At 37.8% G+C, this 15918-nt stretch overlaps 1 long non-coding RNA gene across 1 annotated transcript in view; it reads left to right on the top strand.

Moving 5' to 3' along the window:
• LOC116584925 overlaps nucleotides 1-15918 on the top strand; it is a 39587-nt gene that overhangs the window by 1901 nt on the left and 21768 nt on the right. The gene's annotated exons all lie outside the window — the stretch shown is intronic.

Raw genomic sequence — 15918 nt, 5'->3', positions numbered from 1 at the left:
TGTCTCCTTGTTTTTTGAAAGATTAAGTTTTGGGAGTTGTGGAGCTTCCCTAAATTTCTTCATGTGATCTCATTTTATTCAGTTCTGTGTTTACCTTTATTATTCCTTTCCTGTTAGGATTTACTGTTACTCTTTACCCCACATCTTCAATTGAATACTGAGATAATATATTGTAATAGTTCTTCTCTGATAAATGTTTCAAATTTATTAATTTCCTTCTAATATGCATACCACAGGTGTTGACATGTAGTGCTGTTTTCACTGTCATGTAGCCTAATTATTTTACAGTTTCCCTCCTTCTTCTTATTAGGGATATTTTAGTAGTATAAATAGGATTTTGGCATATTTTCTAAACTTTCTAAACTAAGACTTTGTTTTTGATTCCTAATTTTCTTAAATTATGACCATTCTTCATGTGCTGAATGATACTAACTTTTTGGAATTTATTAAGCCTGACTTATACAATGAAGTTAAGAAGACATTGATAAAAATTTTAAATAACAACTTCAATAGCTAATAGGTTCAACATTATTTTCCATCAACCGTATGAAGTTATTTTACCACTATACTCTTGCATTGAGTGTTACTGGTGAAAAGACTGATGATATCTCTTACTCTCTATGTGCCTTTTTTTTCCTGTCTGGAGCATTTAAGAGATTTTGTCATCTTTTATTTCCTCAACTGTCATTATAATGGGTCTAGCTGTAGTATTTTCTTATCAGTTCTATCAGTGCTCTATGATTTTTTTCTACCTAAGGATTCATATCTTTGTCCGTTTCTGGGAAGTTCTTATTCATTATTTCTCCTGCTAATTTATCTCCTGCAGGTATTCTTTGTTCCTCTTTGGGAAGTCCTTTCTGTTATCTTTGATACTTCTAATTCTGTCCTCTCTTAATCTTTCATTCTTTCCATTTGTTTAGCATTTCCTGACATCTTCCAGGAGAGTTCCTCAGCTTGATCACACAGCTTACTTGGTTTTTCTTCAGAAATTCTATATATTCTGTTGTTCAACACATCCATGTAGTAGTTTAGCTTAACAATATTATTTTCATATCTAACTCTTTAAATTGTTTCTTCATAATTATCTGATCTACTTTACATTTCCTAAATTCTCCTTTATCTCTCTGAGAACAAAGAATATATTTTAAATTTTTTCTCTGCATGTTCCATTAATCCTACATCCCCTTTCATAGATGATCTACTTTGTGCCTTTCCTTCCTAAGGCCTATTCTCCTTACATCTCGTGATTTCTTCATGATTTTATTTCTTATTCTCCTAGACTGAGACATGCATTGTCCTATAGTATCTCCCTCTGAGTAGGAGTAAGATTCTGGATGCTGAGAAATTCAGAGTGAGGACCCTCCAGTGGATTAATGAAACTACCTTTTTTCACACATATGATAAAGCCTTGACATCTGTTTCCAAGAACTACAGATTTAGAAGGATCATAGGATTTTAATGTAGCTTATTTTGGCTGAAAAGACCTGCAAGATAAATGAAGACTAGAACAGCCTACCTAAAGAATCTTAGGAAATCATATGAAATCATTTTTTTATTCATATCACTTTTTCTGATAATTTTCAGCTTTAAGATTGGTTGCAAATGAATATATTATATGAATGCTAACAATAGCATATGGCAAAGATGATTAATTTTATTTGATTAGGAAAAGGCCTGGGGTGCCTGGGTGGCTCAATCAGTTAAGCGTCTGACTCTTGATTTTTGCTCAGGTCCTGATCTCATGGTTGTGATATCAAGCACTGTGTCAAGCTCCATGCTGGGCATGAAGCCTGCTTATGATTCTCCCTCTCCCTCTTTCCCTGCCGCCTCCCATTTGTACTGTCTCTATCTCTTGCTCATTAACAAATAAATAAATAAGGCAAGCAAGCCTGCCTTACATATGGAATGTATGTCTTCCTAAATATTTCCCAGACCCGTCTGCAATTTTGAAGAGGAAATACAAAAACATTTTTCCCTAATCAACAATAGGAGAAATTCTAAAGCATGGTCTAACAAGTGGGGAAAAAATCCATTAGCCAAAACAAGAAATATAAAACTATAATAATCTATAAAAACTGGTTATCTGCCATGATACAGCTTCCATAGAAGGAAGAAACAGAAGGACAGTTAGGCAATGATCAATATTAGACATCTAACTAGGGCAACTACACTACTCAATTTCCTATCAGTAAAACAATAGTAATATCTGATCCACCTATACCTCCATATTAACAGTAAAATAGCCACCTGGAAAGGGAATAAATTTCATGGGGCATTAATGCTTTATGGTTAAGGGCAGAGGCATTCTTGTCGGTGAGCTGAAGTTTCAATGCTGATATTTCACAGCTATATAGCCTTGGCAAGATGATTTCACTCCCTTTGTTTTTATTTCTTTGTCTGTAAAACAGAATTGACAACATCACATACCGCTATAGGGATATTGGAGGAACTCAAGCAGAGAGTGTATGTAAAATAGTACCTGACATATGGTACCACCCCCAAACCATTACTGATTATTACCTTGAGTGAACATGAATATCAAGTGGGATGTACAGACTTTTTAAAAGTTGAATCTGGCCAAAGATTATTAGGGTTCAGGCAGCTCTGAGAACATCTCTTTCCTGTAAGCAATTGAGTAAGCATTTTAACTCAGAACCAGTAGATAAAATGCAATTCAGTGTTGCTTTAGAGCCCTGAGCGGGAAAGTAACGTGGTTGAAGTGAACACATGGAAACAGGCATGAAATAGTTTGAGGAGCAAAATCTCAAGTACTATGAACTTGGAAGAAGAGCTGACAGCATGACCCAGGAAGCACCTTTGGAATGTTTACCTTTTTAATACAATTTGACTTAGCACTTAACCTAGAATTTATTTTTATATCTTCAAAACTATGACACTACAGACAAAATATAATCCAGGTTTTTTACAATTGTATGTAATCTCTGATATAGTAAGTGGTCAGTTCAATAAGAGCTTGTAAAGTCACAGTGGTATCAATCCAGAATAATAATCAAAGGAAAGTGATACTGGATAAAAACCAGGAATTCACCTGAACAACTCCTGGTTAAGAGTTTCATCCATATCTTAAATTAAGAATTGCTTTATGGAATTAATAATCTTAATAGGTAAGTAGAAAGCGGTAAAAAATGAATGTTTGGGAATTGTGCATGCACACTGTGTGTGTGTGTGTGTGTGTGTGTGTGTGTGTGTGTGTGTGTGTGTGTAAGAATAACAGCCCCTAAGCTGTCTACATCCTAATCCTCAAAGTTGTGAATATGTTATGTTACATAGTAAAATTATATTACATAATTTTATCTGTTCAGTCATACATATCTTTTCTGTTGCTAATCAGGTGACCACTAAAAGGGCAAGATTTTCTGGATTAATTGGGAAGGTCCTAACTAATCTCATGAGCTCTTAAGAGTGGGGAACCTTTCTACAGTGGGTCAGAAAGACATGTTGTGACAGGGACTCAACCTACCATTGTTGCCTTTGAAAATGGAGGAAGAAGGCCACGAGCTAAGTGATGTGGTGACCTCTAAAAGCTGAGAACTACCCTGAGCTTACAGCCAGCAAGAGAACAAAACTTCAGTCACGCCATTGCAAATAATGGGATTCTTCCCACAACCTGAATGAGCAAGGAAACAAAACTGTCCCCTTTATAAAGCCTCTAAAAAGAAATGCAAACCTGTCAGCAACCTTGATTATAGCCCTGTGAGATCAGGGATGGAATTCTGACTAACAAAGCTATCAGATAATAAATTTGTGTTGTTTTAAGCTAATAAATATGTGTTAAATTGTTATTGAAGCAGTAGAATACCAATACTAGAGACGGAGATCTTTTTTTAAGATTTTATTTATTCATTTGACAGAGAGAGAGCACAAGCAGGGGGAGAGGCAGGCAGAAGGAGAGGGAGAGGCAGGCTCCCCACTGAGCAGGGAACAGTCCAATCCCAGGACCCCAGGATCATGATCTGAGCTGAAAGGAGGTGCTTAACCAACTGAGTCACCTAGGCATCCTGAGACAGAGATTTTTTTAAAAAACAACTGCCCAAACAGTGAAACTCAAATTTTATTGCAAAAAGCCTATTGGTAAAAATGACACAAAGCTCTGTGCTAGGGTCCTAAGCAAAAACGTCAGAACACATGCCCCACAAGGCAGGCAGGACCTTCCTCTTCATGAATATTATCAGACATGTCTTTATGTAGAGAAGCAATTAGCTTTAAACATGTGTCCTAGGATGTAGATGGTGTCATGGACACAGGGATAGAACTGAAGGAGAAAGACACTCTGAAAATCAAGGTTGTTAGAAGTATAAGCCTGTTTACCATTCACTGCAAAGCCTTGTATTGTGGCCAAGCCAAGTCAGAAATACAAATTTGAATTTCTGTATCACATGTCCTAGGCATCTACTGAACAGTCTCCACCTTATTTGCATTCACAGACCAGATCACCAATCCTTATTCTACCCTGTAGTATGCCACGGATTATGTCCATCTCCAACAGTTCCAGACAGTGCCTGAATTGGCTAAATTTCAGTAACCTATCCCAACTCCTTAGCCACAGTCCTTTCAGCAATGGGCAGGAAATTCAGGCCTAAGCTCACCAGTGCATCACATTCTCCTGGCAATAGAGCTAGTCCAGATCATGGGATCCTCACTGATCCAGTGAGAATGCCCCAAGGTTTGTTCTGTAAGTCCTGGGATCTGGACTTTTCTTTCTATGGTTGTTGTGGTAGAGGGCACAGAGTACAACAACAGCAGTCCTTGCTTCTATTATGGACAGAGCCATATGAGGGCAAAGCCACACAAGCTAGAGGGCAGAGCCGAGGAACATGCCAAAAGGCAGAGCGGAAGACCTAGTGAAATAGGAGATCCATGAACGTGTCTGTGGTCACTCCTACCTCTGTACTGTTCAATTACATGAGTCAGTAAATTTCCCTTTCATATTTAAGCCATTAGGACAAATGTTATCTCATTTCCAACTGAAATGTTTCTGTCTGGTAGACTACTATACTCTTGTACACCTAAAAGGCCACACTTCCTGGAGAGATGATAGAGGATCTAAGGACTGCTCAGTGAGGAGAGACTGGCATCAGCAACAAGACCATAGCTGCTGGTACAGGAAGTGTTCCTTAGAATTGAATACCTATAAAAATATATTTATTTCTGCATACATTTGCATATTATCCATATGATTGTCAATTTTATAAGTAAGCCCAATCAAGAGTATGCCCAGTTAATTCGAACTAGAGTATTTTATTTTCTTTGTAAAATTTTAATTTGAAAAGTTCTTTGCTGTACTAGTCACCAGAATTGAGTGAATCCCTCTGACATTAGCCACACAGAACACAGTGTTGAGAGGACAGACCCGGGGAGCACCTGTCCCTCCATATCAACTATGCTCTGCAGCACGTACAGGGGAGCTAAGCAAGCCCCACGGAGACATAATTCTCAAAGAAATGTTGCTCACCTATGTGGTATATCCGGAGCACCATAATTATGGATGCTAAGACCAGGGCAGGGCCTTAAAGCAAAAGCACTTCTCTCTCAGGAGTAGGATTCTAAAATGAACTGGAAAGGTAAAAACTGCACGTAATAAAAACTATGCTTGAAAAATCTCTTAATGGGTGCCTGGTGGCTCAGTCTGTTGGACGTCTGACTCCAGCTCATGTCATAATCTCAGAGTCCTGGAATGGAGCACCGGGTCATCTCCACAGAGAGTCTGCCTGTCCCTCTCCCTCTGCCATTCCCCCAGCTCAAGCTCTGTCTCTCTCAATAAATAAATAAAATCTTTCTTAAAAATCTCTTTAATTGCCAATAAAGCACAGTATACACTGCTGTGTGTATTTAACTCAACACAATAAAAAGGAATATGTTATAAAGTATCAGTCTATGGGACTTCTTTATTTTACCAAACACAACTGAATTAGCATAAGTCCAGTGCAGCTTCACCACATACTTATGTATATAAATTCTTTCACACAGAATGCATAGTAGTTTGGTGGTTAAGTGAAAAGCTATACATTTATAGACAGATGTGGGAATAGAAAATCATCCTTGACTTCTCTCTTTCTCTTATAATCCAAAGTGTCAGCAAATTCTTTCAGTTTTACCTTCCATTTTTACCACCCCATGGCTGGTTCAAGGCACTATCATCACTAACCCGAATCATCATTATAGTCTACTTAGTGGTCTCCCTGTTTCACTCTTGACCCCCTCAGTTTATTTTCTACACAGCAGCCAGTGACCCTGGTAAAAGGTGAATCAGACCACTTCATTCTCCTGCTCACAAAGTTCCAATGGCTCTCATTTCAAGGAAAACAACAAATCCCTTACAAAAAGACCTAGAGAACCTGGCTTGACCCAGTGTCCCATTTCCTCTGTCACTATATCTCCTTTATGTCTCCTTGGCTTACTCTGATTTAGCTAATCCAAACTCCTTATTGTGCCCCAAAACCCACCAGGTATGTCTTCAATATCAGGGCCTTGTACTTGGATTTTTTTTCCTGCTTCGAATGCTCATCTCTCAAATGGCCACATGATTTAGTCCCTTATTTTTTCAGGCCTTTGCTCACATGTTACCTTCCTACAGATACCTTCACTACCCAAAGTCTCTAAAATATCAACCCACCTACCCCCTCTCCTTAGCATTTGCCACTACCAAACATAATACGTATTTTACTAATTAATCTTGTTTGTTATCTGTCTGCTGCTTTAACATACAAAGTTTGTAAGTGCATGGATTACTTTAAATCTTTATGTCTGTTATAAAACACCCAGCATTTAAATAATCCCTGGATCATAGTCAATGCTCATTGAATATTTGTTGAATGAATTAATAAACAAATGCATACAGATAAGCTCCATTAATTTAAGTCTATATAAAGATGAGAAAGGGTTAATTGGTAATGAGCAAGCCTATCCTAAATGTTTACCAGTTTTTGAAGTGATGTAAGTTAAACAGTCTACTGAATGAAATTACAAAAATGTGAAGAGTATACAGGAATTCTTTTGCCTATCTTTAATTACTCTTAACCAGCAATAAACCTTAACCAATTTGATTGTTGTGGACAAAGCCTATGACAGATTCTGTTTCCTGCCCCCTGGAACTCATGCCTTGTATAATCCCTTCTCCTTGAGAGTAGGTGGGACTTGTGACTTGCTTCTAACCAAAAAACAATGGCAATGTCACATCTTCGATTAGGTTACCTAATGGCAAAGATGAAAGGATTTGTAGATATAATCAAAATCCCATGTAGCTGATTTTGAGCTGATCAAAAGGGAAGTTATCTGGTGGGTCTGACTTAATCAAGTGAGAGTCCTCACAAGAGAGGCTGAGTCCTTCCTCAGATGAGAGATTCTTCTAGCTGGATTGAAGTAAGCAGCCACGTTGAGGAATTCCACACAGCTGGGACCTGGTAGCATCCTCCAAGACTTGAGGACAGTCTCCAGCTTATAGACCACAAAAATGGAGCCCTCAGTTACAAACCACAGGAAGGAAATTATGCCAACAACCCAAATGAGCTGAGAAGCAGATCTTTTCTCCATCAAGCCTCCACATGACAATGAAGCCTACTAAATAAAACCTTGACGGGAGCCTTGTGAAACAGAAGAGGATCCAGCTCAGTTTTGCCTAGACTTCTGACCCCAGAGAAACTTTAAGATAACAAATGTGTGTTGTTTTAAACAACTAATCTGTGTTAATTTGTTACACCACAGAAGTAAACTAATATGGGGGGTCAGGGAATAATTCTAGTCCAGGACTGAACTTATTGTCCACTCTGTCATTTGCTCTGATGCCCACACTTTCCCTTCAGTTATTACTGGTCACAGAAAGTCCATGATTTTGATTATACACTTGTTCAAAGTAGTCTTTGGAGTCTGAGTCTACACTAAATTATTTCTGTGGAAGGGTACTCCTTCCAGTATGCAGTACTAATGCTGATTACCTGCTTTACTTGTCAACAAAAATGCCTTTAGGAACAGGACTCTACCTCATTAATCTTAGCCACCTATATTGTTTTAATTTTTTTTTCTTTCTAGCATTAGCAATATCAGTATACTTCCTATGGTTAGAGGAAGGAGGCTTTAATCTCCCTTGCCAAGGAGAGTTACTTCTATTGGGAGTCAACACTGAGAATAAATACACCAGAACACTGAGCATTATGATGCGTCTTCAGTAAGATTTGTCAGTCTTCCTCTGGGGGCTGAAATTGCTAGGGGGCATCACCATTTTAAAAAATCCATTTCCCAATGTAATTCCAGTCTTATCAAAAGCAGCCTCATTTCACTTTCTCCTCTTTCTTCTCCTTTCTCTAAATGTGCCCTGAAGACATCTTGGAGGCACAGAGAGGAATAAAAGAAGAGAAAAGGACGAGGGAAGGAAGTACTTCCTTGGAAGGAAAGGAAGAAGGGAGGGAGGGAAGTTGAATAAAGCTACTTTTTCATCCACTGTGCTTATTATTTTCATATAAATAATTCTATGCAACCTTGTAAGAGTGGAGAGGCTAGGAGAGGCTGAACAAATTATCCAGAGTTATGAGATTGGAAGTTCCACAGATGTTTCCACAAGTTTTCTTCAAAAGTAAGCTGTATTTTGAATTCTTTTCAAATAATTGTTGTTCTGTTGTTGGCTTTATTTTAGGCAATTATCATATATCATGAGGTTATGCATGTTTCAAAAAATCCTTATTAAATTCCAGAAAGAAAATGTGTTAAAATTTAAAATTTGATATACACAATTAGCTAATTTCTGAGAAAAAAATTTACTGCAGTGCAACATAATGAATGTGCTATCTGCAATAACCTAATATCAACTAATTTTAAATGCATAATATTTCTAACATTTTCTTCGTATTTCTAGGTCAAAAGTCATTACCAAAGTACCAGACTCTTCTGTTTTGCACATATTATCAGGTGTTTACTACAAAATGCAAGCTGTTAAAAGTTGTTTCCTGTGGCTAAATCTAAAACCCAGGAAACAAGACAACAAAGCAAAAACCAAAGATATCATGTTGCCATTAAAAGTCAGTTCCAGGGGCACCTGGGAAGCTCAGTGGGTTAAGCCTCTGCCTTCAGCTTAGGTCATAATCTTAGGGTCCTGGGATTGAGCCCCGCATCAGGCTCTCTGCTCAGTGGGGAGCATGCTTCCCCCTCTCTCTCTGCCTGCCTCTCTGCCTACTTGTGATCTCTCTCTCTCTCTCTCTGTCAAATAAATAAATAAAATCTTTAAAAAAAAAAAGTCTGTTTCAGTAAAGCTTCAGTAAGACTAAACTGTTGATATTTTTTTCAATGTTATATTTCTAATGAAACAGATTAAAAGGAAATTCATTATGTCATAACTTAGGGGAAGGAAGAATTTTTTTCACTGAAAAAGATGACTTTTCAGTGGGACTTTGACTGCTATTCCAGTAATTGTCAAATCTTTGGTAAGGGAGTGAAAAGTAATCTAGACCAAAAAAGTATCCAACACTTATCCTAACTGACCTAGAAGAAGGAAGAGGCAAATACAAAAGATCCCTGGTTCCTGGTTTCAAGGGCATTTTCTAGAGTCCACAGCCAGAAAAATCTTGCACCTCAACTATTGAGATGATATGTGTTGTAGTGGCAAAGTACTCAGACTATGGACCTAAGCCTGCCTGAATTCCAGCATAGCTTCTGCCTCTCCTGTTTATAAACATCTTCTGGTTCTTTCTCTTCTGTTTCCTCTTTCCTCATCTATACAATGAGAGTAATACTTGTACCTACTCATAATATGGCTTTGAGCACTGAAGAGACAATGCATGTAGTGAATTTAGAAGAGCACCTGGCATATAGTAAGTTCAATAAATGGTAATTGTTGCTTCTGCTATTACTAATTAGCAAAAGCAATACAGCATAGCAAAGCAGTGACATATTTGGGATCTAGAGCCATATAATCTGGGTTCAAATCCTGGTTCCACCACTTGCTAGTGGGAGATATGTACTCTTGAACTCTCTATGCCTCAGTTCCTCATCTTGAAAATGATATCAATACTAGAAAGTACCTCATATAAGTAAATTAATATTTATTAAGTACTTAATAAGAACCATACCTGGAACAGTAGAGCTTATTATATTTAAAAAATAAATGAGTAATTCAAACTACACTCATCCAACTGCTGTAACAGGAAATCTGCTCTGACCAAATAGCTCCAGTTGCCATTACATTTAAGACTGCCCCCTTGTATGTAAACATTCTTAAGGAAAACACATAAGACCTAGAGCAAATTTTTTCCAGAACACAGATTTCTGACCCTATACTAACATCACTCTAGTTCCAAAGACTAGACATAATTTCAGAGATGATCTATCTGATGTCCTTCCTTCTCAGCTCCTTGTCTCCACGTAATAATTATCACCTAATTTCTTCCCACATGAAAGCAGACGTCCAGACTTCCTGAGCTCATTCCTGAAACAAGGCCAAAGACGTTAAGTCACATGGAATATTTTCCTAGATTCCTCTTTCTATTTCAGTTTGGAAAACCTGGACATACAAAAGAAAAATCCAAAAGAGAATGGTGAAAATAGAAGGGAATGGAGTCTTTTAAGACTTATCTTACACATCTCTTCTTATAGGAAATATCCCATAATTCCCCAGGATAAAAGAGGTGCTCTACTTGGTGACGGCATAATATTTGGGAAAAATTTCAATGGTAAGCAATTCCATTATTTTATAATCATGTGTAATACAGATTATGCTGCCATAGTAAAATAAATCCTAACTCTAGTGGCTTAACACAACAAGGTTGGTTCCCTTCTCACTCAAGTCATAATCCAATAAAGTTTGGGTGAATCTCTTGGGAAGCTCATTTCCAAGGCAGTGACACAGACGTACCTCCTATCCTGTGATTTCTCATCACATCAGACGTACGAACTCTAAAGAGAGAGAGATGATGAAAGGCCAGGCCTAAAATCACTTCTCTCAGTATTCCATTGGCAAGAACTAGTCATATGATCTCAACTCAACTGTAGAAAAGATGCTAAGCTGCATAGTTTCCCTGAGTTCCCAGGAAGCAGAAATGGAATTGCTGAACATCTAGCCAATGTCTGCCACAGCGGCTGTTGTCTCACTTTACTCTGAACAATTTGGACAGAAGTCTCCTATCAATCCCACCAACATATCATCAATAATAATTGTGGGTACCAATAAATATTAATTCAATAAATTAACGAAAAAAAAAAAAAAGCCCTATCCATATTCTTGCCTTTCTGGTCAGTTTACCTTTCATGCTGTTCCTTACCAAAATCTTGGAGAATTTGTTTAATAGAAGAGGTAACCCACTTCTAATTACAGCTCTCTTAACTGCTCAGCCAGGCACAATGGCAGACCCCTCCCCTTTCACTAGTCTTTGAGGTAAAGCTGGAGTAAGTTATCAAAGCCAAGTCACAAACAAAGCAATAGTCAGATGCCATAGGGCAGAATGAAGCACCAGCAATTTCTGTGAACTGGGGCTAGGAACAAAGGGTGAAGTATTTTTGGATAGCACATTATAGACAACAACATTGTAACTGGATAAACAGACAGAACATTTATCAGGATGAGAACATAATCTGGTCAAAATAGCTTCTCTTGATCATGGTTGTTGCTTTCTTAGGGTGGAACCCTGGTATGTCCCATTTAATCTCTAAACCAAAATGTAACTGTATCTGACATGCCTTGACACAACCAGAAACTTTCCTTGTTGCAGTCTTTGTTCTTGCCTGATTTGTCATTAAAAAAAGAGAATATGAAGCATTCACTACTATGTATCTTCTGTTTGAGTCCATTACTAGATACTACTTATCTAGTGACCATAAGTCCAGTTCTTCACCCAAGAGTATGAAACTGAAACAAAGTCTCCATGTAGTCTCTGTTCTCAAGTATGTTGTCAGCTCATCAGGGAGAGGAGGTATTGGGTGATACCACTAACTAGGCCACTTGATCCAAAATACATATAATTAACTGTGTGTATAAGTCAAGGTGAATCCCTTAATCTTTTGGAACCTCAATGTCCTGATCAACAAAATGAGAACGCTGAATCAGATGATTTCTAAATGCCCTTCTTAGTCCAAGGTTCCAGGATACCATGCTCTGTGATTGATAAAAACGTGATTACAAGTTTCAGAATCCTGTTTAGGAACAATAGGACCAAAAGAATTGGTTCCTGGAACAAATGAGAAGAATTTCTACTGAAGATATTGGAGTCTGTTTGACAGAGATGTTTGGTTGCTCATCTCTGACCTAGTCTTAAAAGGTCAAAGGTCATCAACTCCTTCAAAACAACAAACACAACAGCTTTACCAGGACAGACTCTTTGCATTTACAGTCATAAATGGTTCACACAGGTGTGAGGTCACTTAGCGTTCTGGGCAGTTCATGATGTCCCTGAGCTCCAACGAGGTGATTCAGTGGCCTGTGTGACCACTTTTGTGTCCTTTGTTAGATGATCTTTTTTATGTGTTTGGCCTTCTCTTTCATTCTGAAAATGTTTCCAAATGTGAGTTGCTTTCATTCCTTACAGAAAGAGGAAATAGGATGTTTAAGAGAGAGAATCAAGTAGACCTGAATTTAAATCCCCAATCTACTGCTTACTATCTTACCAGGGGCAAATTATTTAATCTCTATGAGATTCAAGCTTTAAAATATATATATAATGGTGTCTGTGGCTCAGTTGGCTAAGCTTCTACTTTTGGCTCAGGTCAACTCCTCAGAATCCTGGGAAAGAGCCCTGCATGGAGCTCCTTGCTCAGCCCGGAGCCTGCTTCTGTCTCTCCTTCTGTTTCTGTCCTTCCCCGCTCTATTCATTCTCTCTCTCTCTCTCTCTCAAATAAATAAAATCTGCAAAATAAGATAAAATATGTATACAAATAATACAAATTAGACATAATTTTTCTGAAATTAATATATGTGGGGTATATCTGAATAGCAGACACTCAAAAAATGGCTATTGGATTTGCTCTTTTCTTATTGTTCTAATGGAGAGATTCCTGTGCTGAGATTTGGAGATTAAATAAATTAGCCAAGTCTGATTCCATATAGCTACTACACGGCATAGATTTTGATAGTATACCTGCCTGATTCATTTCACTTTTCTTTCATCCCTTACCCTCCAATGACTCTTCTTTCAATGATTTTTATTGGACAATATTCCTTATACTTTATTCTGATCAGAGTTTTGGAAGGATGTTAGGGATAGTCTATCATAGATTATAACCCTGCAAATTTTATCAGACTGAATGGTCAGAATTTGTCCAAGATGATCTGGTTACTTGGGGTCTGGAGTCTTCTGATTCAGCATTCAGTTCTCTTTGCTTACGTTGAGAGTAAATTTTTTTTTAAGATTTTTTTTTTTTAATTTGGCAGAGATCACAAGTAGGCAGAGAGGCAGGCAGAGAGAAAGAGAGAGAGGAGGAAGCAGGCTCCCTGCTGAGCAGAGAGCCCAATGCAGGGCTCGATCTCAGGACCCTGGGCAGAGGCTTTAACCCACTGAGCCACCCAGGTGCCCTAAGAGTAAATATTTTTAATAGTGAAGTTTTATCATATTATCAATGACTTGATCACAATATTACCTTAAAAGCAGTAAATTCTTTTCAACTCCCACACATGATCTATAACAATTCACATGTTTCTATTTTAAAAATCACAATAATGAACATTTAATAATGATTATAATAAATACTGATAATAATAAAATTAATTATATGCAAACTTGTAGAAACAAGTCTATTTTACAAAGACAGGTCAATTTGTAGAGAGATCAGGCCATACATTCAGGACAAAATGATTTTTTTACATGTTTCCCAAAGTTGAACATGAGAGTATAGCTCTTTCTTCCAATAATAAATAAATTTCCCAAATGCAGAAGTTGAAGCAGAAGTCTCCCTGAACCTACTGCTCCTCTGTTCAGCTATTTGTATTCCTGACCCTGAGCAATACAACCTGACTGTCAATGAGAATAATTTCTACCAAGTTATTTTTAGTCCAGGAAACTGCCAATTATAAGGAGTTTCTTAGTATTAAAAGCTTTACCAAAGACTGGAGACAGAATCTCATCCACACGCATCTTAAGAAAGTTTGCTTTCACATTCTTTGCAAAGTCAAGGGTGTAGTTTACCATGATCTACACTTTGTTCCTGCTGACTTTCCCCTTGGGATATGGGGAACCAGTTTGCCAAATTAGAAAATGCAGTTTGACAATAAAACACAATGTCAAAATCAGGGACAAATGTGTGTAAAATTAATGATTTCTTCAAGACCCTCTTCTCCTCAAGTGGTTAAGAACAATTACTGAGAGCTACGTTGAGACTGAATGTGGTGTTAAGCACTGAAAGGGCAACCCAAATAAAATTAACATTAAAAGCAATCCCTCTCATCAAACATCTCACTGTGAATCTAAAGGGAAAGAAGGCAACTGAGGGATGGATCAAAGATTATGAATGCTTGAGCATTCCCAGTTTATTTCCAACTTAATTAATTGGACATCTCCTTCTCCACTAAGGTTCTTACCCCCTTCACCTTCTGAGGATAATCATTTTTGCCAGGAGGCTTCTCTTGGATTTCGTGCCACAACAATCATGCAGGAATGGGGGTATGTAGGGTAAGGGTATGAGCATGTAAGCTAAAGCTGGATAGGAATTCCTCAGGGAAGCTTGGGGAGAAAGATGGGCAGGGACAGCTGGGTATGTATAAGAAAAAATAGATGAAAAATAAGATGAAATGATTTCGAGAATACCTCCAATCTCTTTATGGAGATTGAAAAATGCAATTAGGAGTCAGAGTTTCTTTGGACTATCTTCCTTAGGTTCTGAATCATACTTCTTGGATCCCAGTGCCACTCTGAGAATGAACAATGGGAAATGTGGCCCTTGATGAGCTACCCTGAAAACTGGCTAAAAAAGTCTTTTAAGGTAATATGCAGTGTAATTTACTGGTCAGCATCTGTGACTAAACCTTTTCACTGTGCTGTATTTTTAGGGAAAGACAAGTTTCCAAAACAAGTTAATATAGGCAGGATGAATACATATGCAACATGCAGGCTATGTTCTGTGCTCAAGTGGCACTGTATCTCCTTCCGTTGACAGGGACAGTAGAATCTGGTCTGCAGGTTCTTAGAGCAACAGCATATCCACAGCATTTTGATTTTTTTTTTTAATTTTATTAGAGCAACAGCATATCCACAGCATTTTTTTAAAATTTGTATCAATGTTTGAGAAAAAAGGCATGAAAATCATTTATTATTGAAAATTGCAATTTTTTGGATTTTTGTACACTTATATTATGGTCTGATTATCAACTTTCTTTTTGAATTTTCTACAGAGAGGAGGTGGCAGCATGATCAGTTTTAAGCTCAAATCTGCTAATGGTTTTAACGTCGTCCCAATCTTTGGTTCTCAGTTCAATGCCTTAAAAAATGATTTACCTACATTGACTTATTTTTCAAACTTAGGCAATCAAAATTTCGAAATTTTAGAGAGACTGATAGCAAGGAGAGAGGCAACATGATGTTGTGGAAGGAACATTAAACAGATTTAAAGAAAACCTAGTTCCCAGCTCTGATTCTCCTACTTACTCACTTGTTCTGCGACCTTGTACGGTTGCCTAAAGTTCTTGGGCGGGGGGTACTCTTGTCTCATCTGTAAGCTGGAGGTGTTGGGATAAAACAGTGCTTTTCAACCTTTTTTTTTCCCAATGCTACACACCTGATACCTACAACATTCTTACCAGAAACAATGGCTCATTCAAAGAGCAATCCTGGTGGCAGGTAGAAGAGACACAAAGAGAAGGGAAAATCTCTGAGCTTCCAAAATCTCCCTTACATTATTTTAACCTTTCCTCCCCACAACACCTAATGATAAATCACAGCACCTGAGGACACCTGAAATCTCATGAAATAGGAACTTCTGGAACTCCTGTGA

This window comes from Mustela erminea, chromosome 2 (genome assembly GCF_009829155.1).
Source record: "Mustela erminea isolate mMusErm1 chromosome 2, mMusErm1.Pri, whole genome shotgun sequence".
Lineage (NCBI taxonomy): Eukaryota > Metazoa > Chordata > Mammalia > Carnivora > Mustelidae > Mustela > Mustela erminea.
Note: the sequence above shows the minus strand (reverse complement) of the source record. Positions and strands in the feature narration are given on the sequence as shown.